This window comes from Frankliniella occidentalis, unplaced genomic scaffold (assembly GCF_000697945.3).
Source record: "Frankliniella occidentalis isolate FOCC.00 unplaced genomic scaffold, Focc_3.1 Scaffold422, whole genome shotgun sequence".
NCBI classification, from domain to species: Eukaryota; Metazoa; Arthropoda; class Insecta; order Thysanoptera; family Thripidae; genus Frankliniella; species Frankliniella occidentalis.
Window position 1 is genome coordinate 63,786 of NW_026267543.1, and position 5,902 is coordinate 69,687.

Consider the following 5,902-nt stretch of genomic DNA (forward strand, 5'->3'; position numbering starts at 1 on the left):
TACTCAAAAAACACTAATTTGAGGCAAAATTTGAATAGGGAGTTGAAATATTGCAATTCCACTGGCAGAAACGTATTCTTGGGGTAGTTCTACGTGAAGCTCAGTGGTCGATTGCCGTCCCGGACAGTCCTAGCTCCAGAAAATGCAAATTTTCGACATTTTAGCCAAAACACTCAAAATAAAACCTTCAAAAACTTCAAATGCTTATATCTCCGGAACCCTTTGAGCTACAGCGCCCAGAAAAATCAGGGAAAGGGGTCTTATTAGAGACTAACTTTGGGGGATAGAGGCAACAAATGCGGAGAGGGTCGATGTGAATCGTAAAAATGTATGCTGAATTGTCACCAAAATGACCATTTTTGCTGTTTTTTGCCCCTGGAGACCCCGGGGGCTGCGTAAGACGGTTCCCTTGGCCAACACACGTTACTTTGGTCCTTTCCCTACAGTTTGGCGGTGAGAGAAAAAAAAGTACGTTGAAGAACACAGAAACCCCAAGATTTGGGCATTTCTCTGCAAACGGTGTCTTTTACCCAATATCGACCCCTAAACTTCAGCTGGTCGTAAAACCGATAGCTGATTCGGATTCCCCAGCTCATTTTACTTCGGAAACCACTTTGCCTTTGGCCAGAACTTGCCAGGGGCGAGATTTAATGAGATTTTTCGTTTTTACACGAAAACAAGCAAAAAGTGTTAGGCGAAACTTGCACCTCTTGCCGTTTCACCTAGGGATGTCCGATCGGGTTCAAAATTGGATATGTTGTCTAGGGGTATAATACGAACCTCAGAAAAAAAAATCACATTTTTTGCGAAGGGTCGATGTTGCCCCTCGTTTTTCTTAAAAAAAGCTGCTCAAGAATAACCGCGAAACCTACGACTTCGGCGAGAACATGCCTGATGAGCCCTTGGCACCCCGCCCCACCACACTACCAGCGCCCGGCCCGCAGCAGGACTGGGCAAACGCCACAGCGCAGCCCGCCCCTCCATATCAACATATGGACCGCTGCAGGCACACTCAACGAGGCTGCCTGTCCGCCGCTGCCTCAGCCTCCACCTGAGTAGCAGCACACTCAGTCCTGGTCAGCACGCCCGCCGCCAGCCCCTGAAATGACCTGAACCGGTCACACGTCGCAGCACGTGGCCACCGGCCAGCACCCAGCTAGCTCCAGCGACATCCTCCACGCCATGTCGACTGCGGCAACTGCACTTCGAGCCCAATGTCACCCCATGAACACCTTGGAGTCCAGCTCTACCAACTAAGTTACGTAATAATTACTATTTTCTAAATGTAAATGATTTACACTTAAGTATTTCTTTTTGCATGTTATGCTAAACTTTTTTTTCTTATTTTAGGTTACATGTTCTGTTGTACAATTTCTTTTTTTTCTCTTATATATTTATACCTTACGGTTTTACTGAAGCACTCTCGCTTTTCTTTTTCATGCAGGCCACCCCACTTCCCTATCCCCTCTCCACTTCCTTGGACCGGACCGGAACGAGACAATCGAGCCCCAGCTTGAGCAGAAGGGACGCACACCCAACGAGACGTGGCGCCGCATCCAAAGCTGGCGCCACCCTATATGCACCACGACCTGACAGGACGCATTTGAGGAGAGGACCATAAAGCTCTCCGCCACTTGCCCAAGGTCGCAATACCTACAAGGTACACGAGCCTCCACCATCGGCTACCAGCTAAGCAATAAAGCGGTCTTACGACCGCAACCATCGTCTACCAAACCTATTCAACCTCGTCCTCCAACCGAAGTCATCATAAGCCAAACCTCAAGAACCTCAAGAACCTCAAGATCAGTGAAAATGCTCCATAAACAAACTCCTGCGTCAACAAAAGACCCTTCATTTTATTGTGATTGTTCTCCTTTCGGTGTGCGTGACCGTGAAAAGTCTCTGCTGCTCAGATTTATGTGTTCCGTGTCCGTGTCTATGTTTATCCATTGTCATCATAATCTTCTCTTGTTAGTTTTCTTTTTAACTTCCTTTCTTGTTTCAAGTCTCATCCCTTAATCCTATAAATAACCTCAACCCCAATTCATTTTAATTTTTTCCCGGCCTTTGCATTAAAGAATCGCGACGTCCTCCAGCAAAACATTGTAGTTAAGATTCCCTTGTATTGTACTTCCTCCCTTTTTTTTTAGACTGAATTGAGATTAGTGCCTCTTTGTACTTTTGTAAATATTGTACCGATCGATATTTTAACTGTCCTGTCCTGTTGCATTTGTACTACATCTGTTGCAGTTATAGGTTTTCCTTTCCATGCATTCTCTTTTGTAAGCAGAATGTGTAAATGATTCTTACTTAAGACAGGTCGCTGGACACCATTTTTGTATTTCTTAAATTTTGTATCATTCAATTTATATACTACACCCTCTACTTAAACGGACTAGAACGTCCGTAACCCGCCACCTGCCCGACGCAAGGACTGCCATAGGGGTATCACTGCTTGTATAGACTGTACTCGGGTGGCACGCCGGCTCGGCCCCAAAGGGTTCGCAAGGAGTGCCAGAGTGCCACATGGCAACACTGTACGGGGGAGCAGCCGGCTCGTACCCAAAGGGTTCTTCGCTCTGCGCCGACGCACTAGCTGCACCCCCGGCTCAAGGCGACTGCACCCTGGGTGGCCCGGCCTTGCTTCCCCCTCCATGCCTAGCTCCGGAGGGCTGCGCACTATAAATTGAGGCGCAACCCTTCCTCGTCGCTCAGTCCAGCTCAGTCAGCCCTCGGCATCGGACCCGACTACTTGTATACTCACTCCAGCCTTGTGCTCCAGCGACTTCTCTGTCACCCGGTATGGTACTCTACGCTGTCCTGTAATAAACCCCTTTAGTATCTTACCCTGAACCACTGAGTCCTTATCCCCCATGGATGTATTATGCAGCCCCAAGAGATCGAACCCGAATCCTACTCATTAATGGTTATACCGTACCTATCCTGATGGTCCCGAGGTCGCGCTGCTCCTCGCCGGCCGCCAGCCTCCTCCCGCGGAGTAGCCCAGGTCGATGGAGCCCACGAGATGCCCACACTCAGCACAGCTGCCCCTGCGCCCTGTTGTCCGAAAGCTCATTGCCCCCCTCTCTTATTTTCTCTTCTTCGCCGAAGATGGCAGGCGCGTGCGACTAACAGACTCTGACACCTAAATTAATATTGGAAAAAAAAGAACTTACCCATTATGACGGACACTTTCTCAGGAGTTGCCTGGATCTGTCCTTTGGTTCCCTTTCCTTCAAGATTGCGTTTAGCAAGCTCAGTATTAGGGGCCGTTTATATACTACGTAGTTCATTTTTCGGCATTTTTGGACCCCCCCTCCGTGACCTACCGTAGCATTGAGCCACCCCCCCACCTCCTCCCCCCGGGTCACGTAGTAAAACCATACTTTGCCCATTTCCGTCTGAAAAATAGCACACAAGCTAGGAAACGACGGTTTATGACTCTTTGAGTTGGATTACGAGATATGTATTACATCAACAAATAGGGTAGAAAGGAATTTCAATTACTTATTTTCTTTCTGCAATTTTTTTTACCTTTTTCTGTTGTTTTAGGAACAGGAACAACAGTGAAACTAGAATAGCTTCAGAATTTTTAAAGATACGGTGAATCCGAAGACAATTGTAGATTTAAAATGTGTTGTTTCAGGGGTGGTACTTCCTCTGTCATTTTCCGATTTGCACGTCTGTATGTACAGCGTAGTCATTTTCATTGCATTTTCGTCGAAAACCCACTCTAGCTCCCAACCGGTGAATGATGGCGCCAAACGGACAAAATTTTAGTCGAAAGGGGTGCACTTGAACGAATTAGAGGAAACGACGCTGTGTTTTGGTGGTGCAAATCGGGAATCTGACGAATACTACGTGACCAGCACCTCCCCCCCCTCCCCCCTCCGTGACCGACCGTAGTGCAAGGCTAAACCCCCCTCCCCCCGAAATGAAATACGTAGTATATGAACGGCCCCTAACGTCTCTGTCTCTTATTCTCTCCCACTAGTTTCAGATTGTACAGGCTTCGACTCTTTTACGTTAGAAAGGACTTTATTCATTCTTCCCAGCGATGCTGACCTTGTGTGCTGACTCCTTACTTGCTTGCCGCTGGCCTAAATTTCAAAGTATTGAATAAGAAACATGCAGTTGGATATTTATTTTAAGAGGAAATGTTTATAACACAGTACCTTGGAGGTTGTTTTCTCCTCTTTCACGACCTTATCTGGCTTCTCCTCAAAAGCACTAAGGTTCATGGGTTTCCATCCATTCTTGTTACATTTGGCTTGCAAATCTTTGCAACACACTGAAACAGGTTAGACTATGGTTAGGTCGGTTTAACTCTGAACATCGACCGGCAGGCAAACTATGAATGAATCAATACCTGCTAAACACAAGATGAACGCAGGATAGTACCCATCAAAGTCCAAGCCTGACTTTTGCCACTTGACATCATATAGGACATCGGCTGAGAAGTCAGAACAGCTTACAGGGGCGAGCTCTTTTATCTCTTTGACGGTTACCACTTGGAAAAAAAATCTCTTTTCGTCTTTAAACTTGATGAGAGCCAAAGTTGGAGGAGAATTCAAAGTAGCCTGTCAAATCAGCAAAAGTAAACCGAAATTTGAAAGATGGCGTAGGTTACGGACGAGTAACGGAAACGAGGGTGGACACATACAGATCATAAAAAAGCAAAATCACTACGCTTACCATTATTCTCGAACACAACTACTACTTGTCCCTGAAGATATTAATAGAAAAAGTTTTAGGAATCTTATGATAACGGTGAAATATTCCAGTAGTTCTAGAAACGATGTGGCTCTTGGGTTCCAGCCCGGCTCGTAAAAAGCCGTTGGAAGGCGATGGACTGGTACACGTGCTAGAGCCTAACTACCAACATAAATAAAAAAGTTTCAAACATTTTTCTCGCAGCAACTACATAAAACAGAACGTATTTTGAAAACTAAAACTATATTAAGTGTAAATAAATATTTTTGTCACAATTAGTTTGAAAAACTATACATATATCCATCCTCATTGGCTTCACTCTTAAATTATTGTGTGTTGGCAATAGATACGATTGTTTCCGACAACAACAAACTTCAAAAATTAATCCTTCTCATTATTGTATGAGAACTACGTAGATGTTTTAAAATTAACTGATCAAATGGTTCTTATCGTCTAGCAAAGTTTACAAATTAATTTTTTGATCAACCTTGGTACTCCTGATTCATGCCCTGCTACCTCGGCGGTAAAATTGGCCGTTTCCGTCGTTGGTCTCACTAAACGCAGTGAATTCAATTTACTTTGGCTCAGAGATTAAACATCTAGTTATTTCGGTAAGTTTTATTTAAAATGTATAGGTGTTAGTTCTTATAAGTGTCGTGTATCTCACGAGCAAGTGATTAGGCCTACAGAAAGTTAGTTTGATATCTTTTCTTTTGGTTCAGCATAACGATCTCCACACGGGCCTATTCCATCATGGCTCTAGATTTAAAGCGGTTACCCCATGAAATATTATCCCTAAAGAACACTATGGAGAATAGAATTAAGCCTCTGGAAGTGGAAGTAGATAACTTAAAAGAAGAAGTCGAGAGGGTGAAAGAGGTGTCCTGCAAAGCAGCTGACACTGCTGCCTTCAATGGAGAATACAGCAGGCGAAACAATTTAGAGATACATGGAATTCCATATGTAAAGGGGGAGAATGTGTACCATATTGTTGAAGAATTAGGAAAGATACTAGAGGTTGAATTGGATGATAGCTACATTGATGCAGCTCATCGTCTTCGTACCAAGTCCACCATCAAACCCCCACCAATTATTGTTCGACTGGTAAATAGATGGAAAAAGGAAGATATTATGAAGGCTAGGATGAAGAAAGTTATAACTGCTGAAGAGCTCGGCTACAAGAATTCCC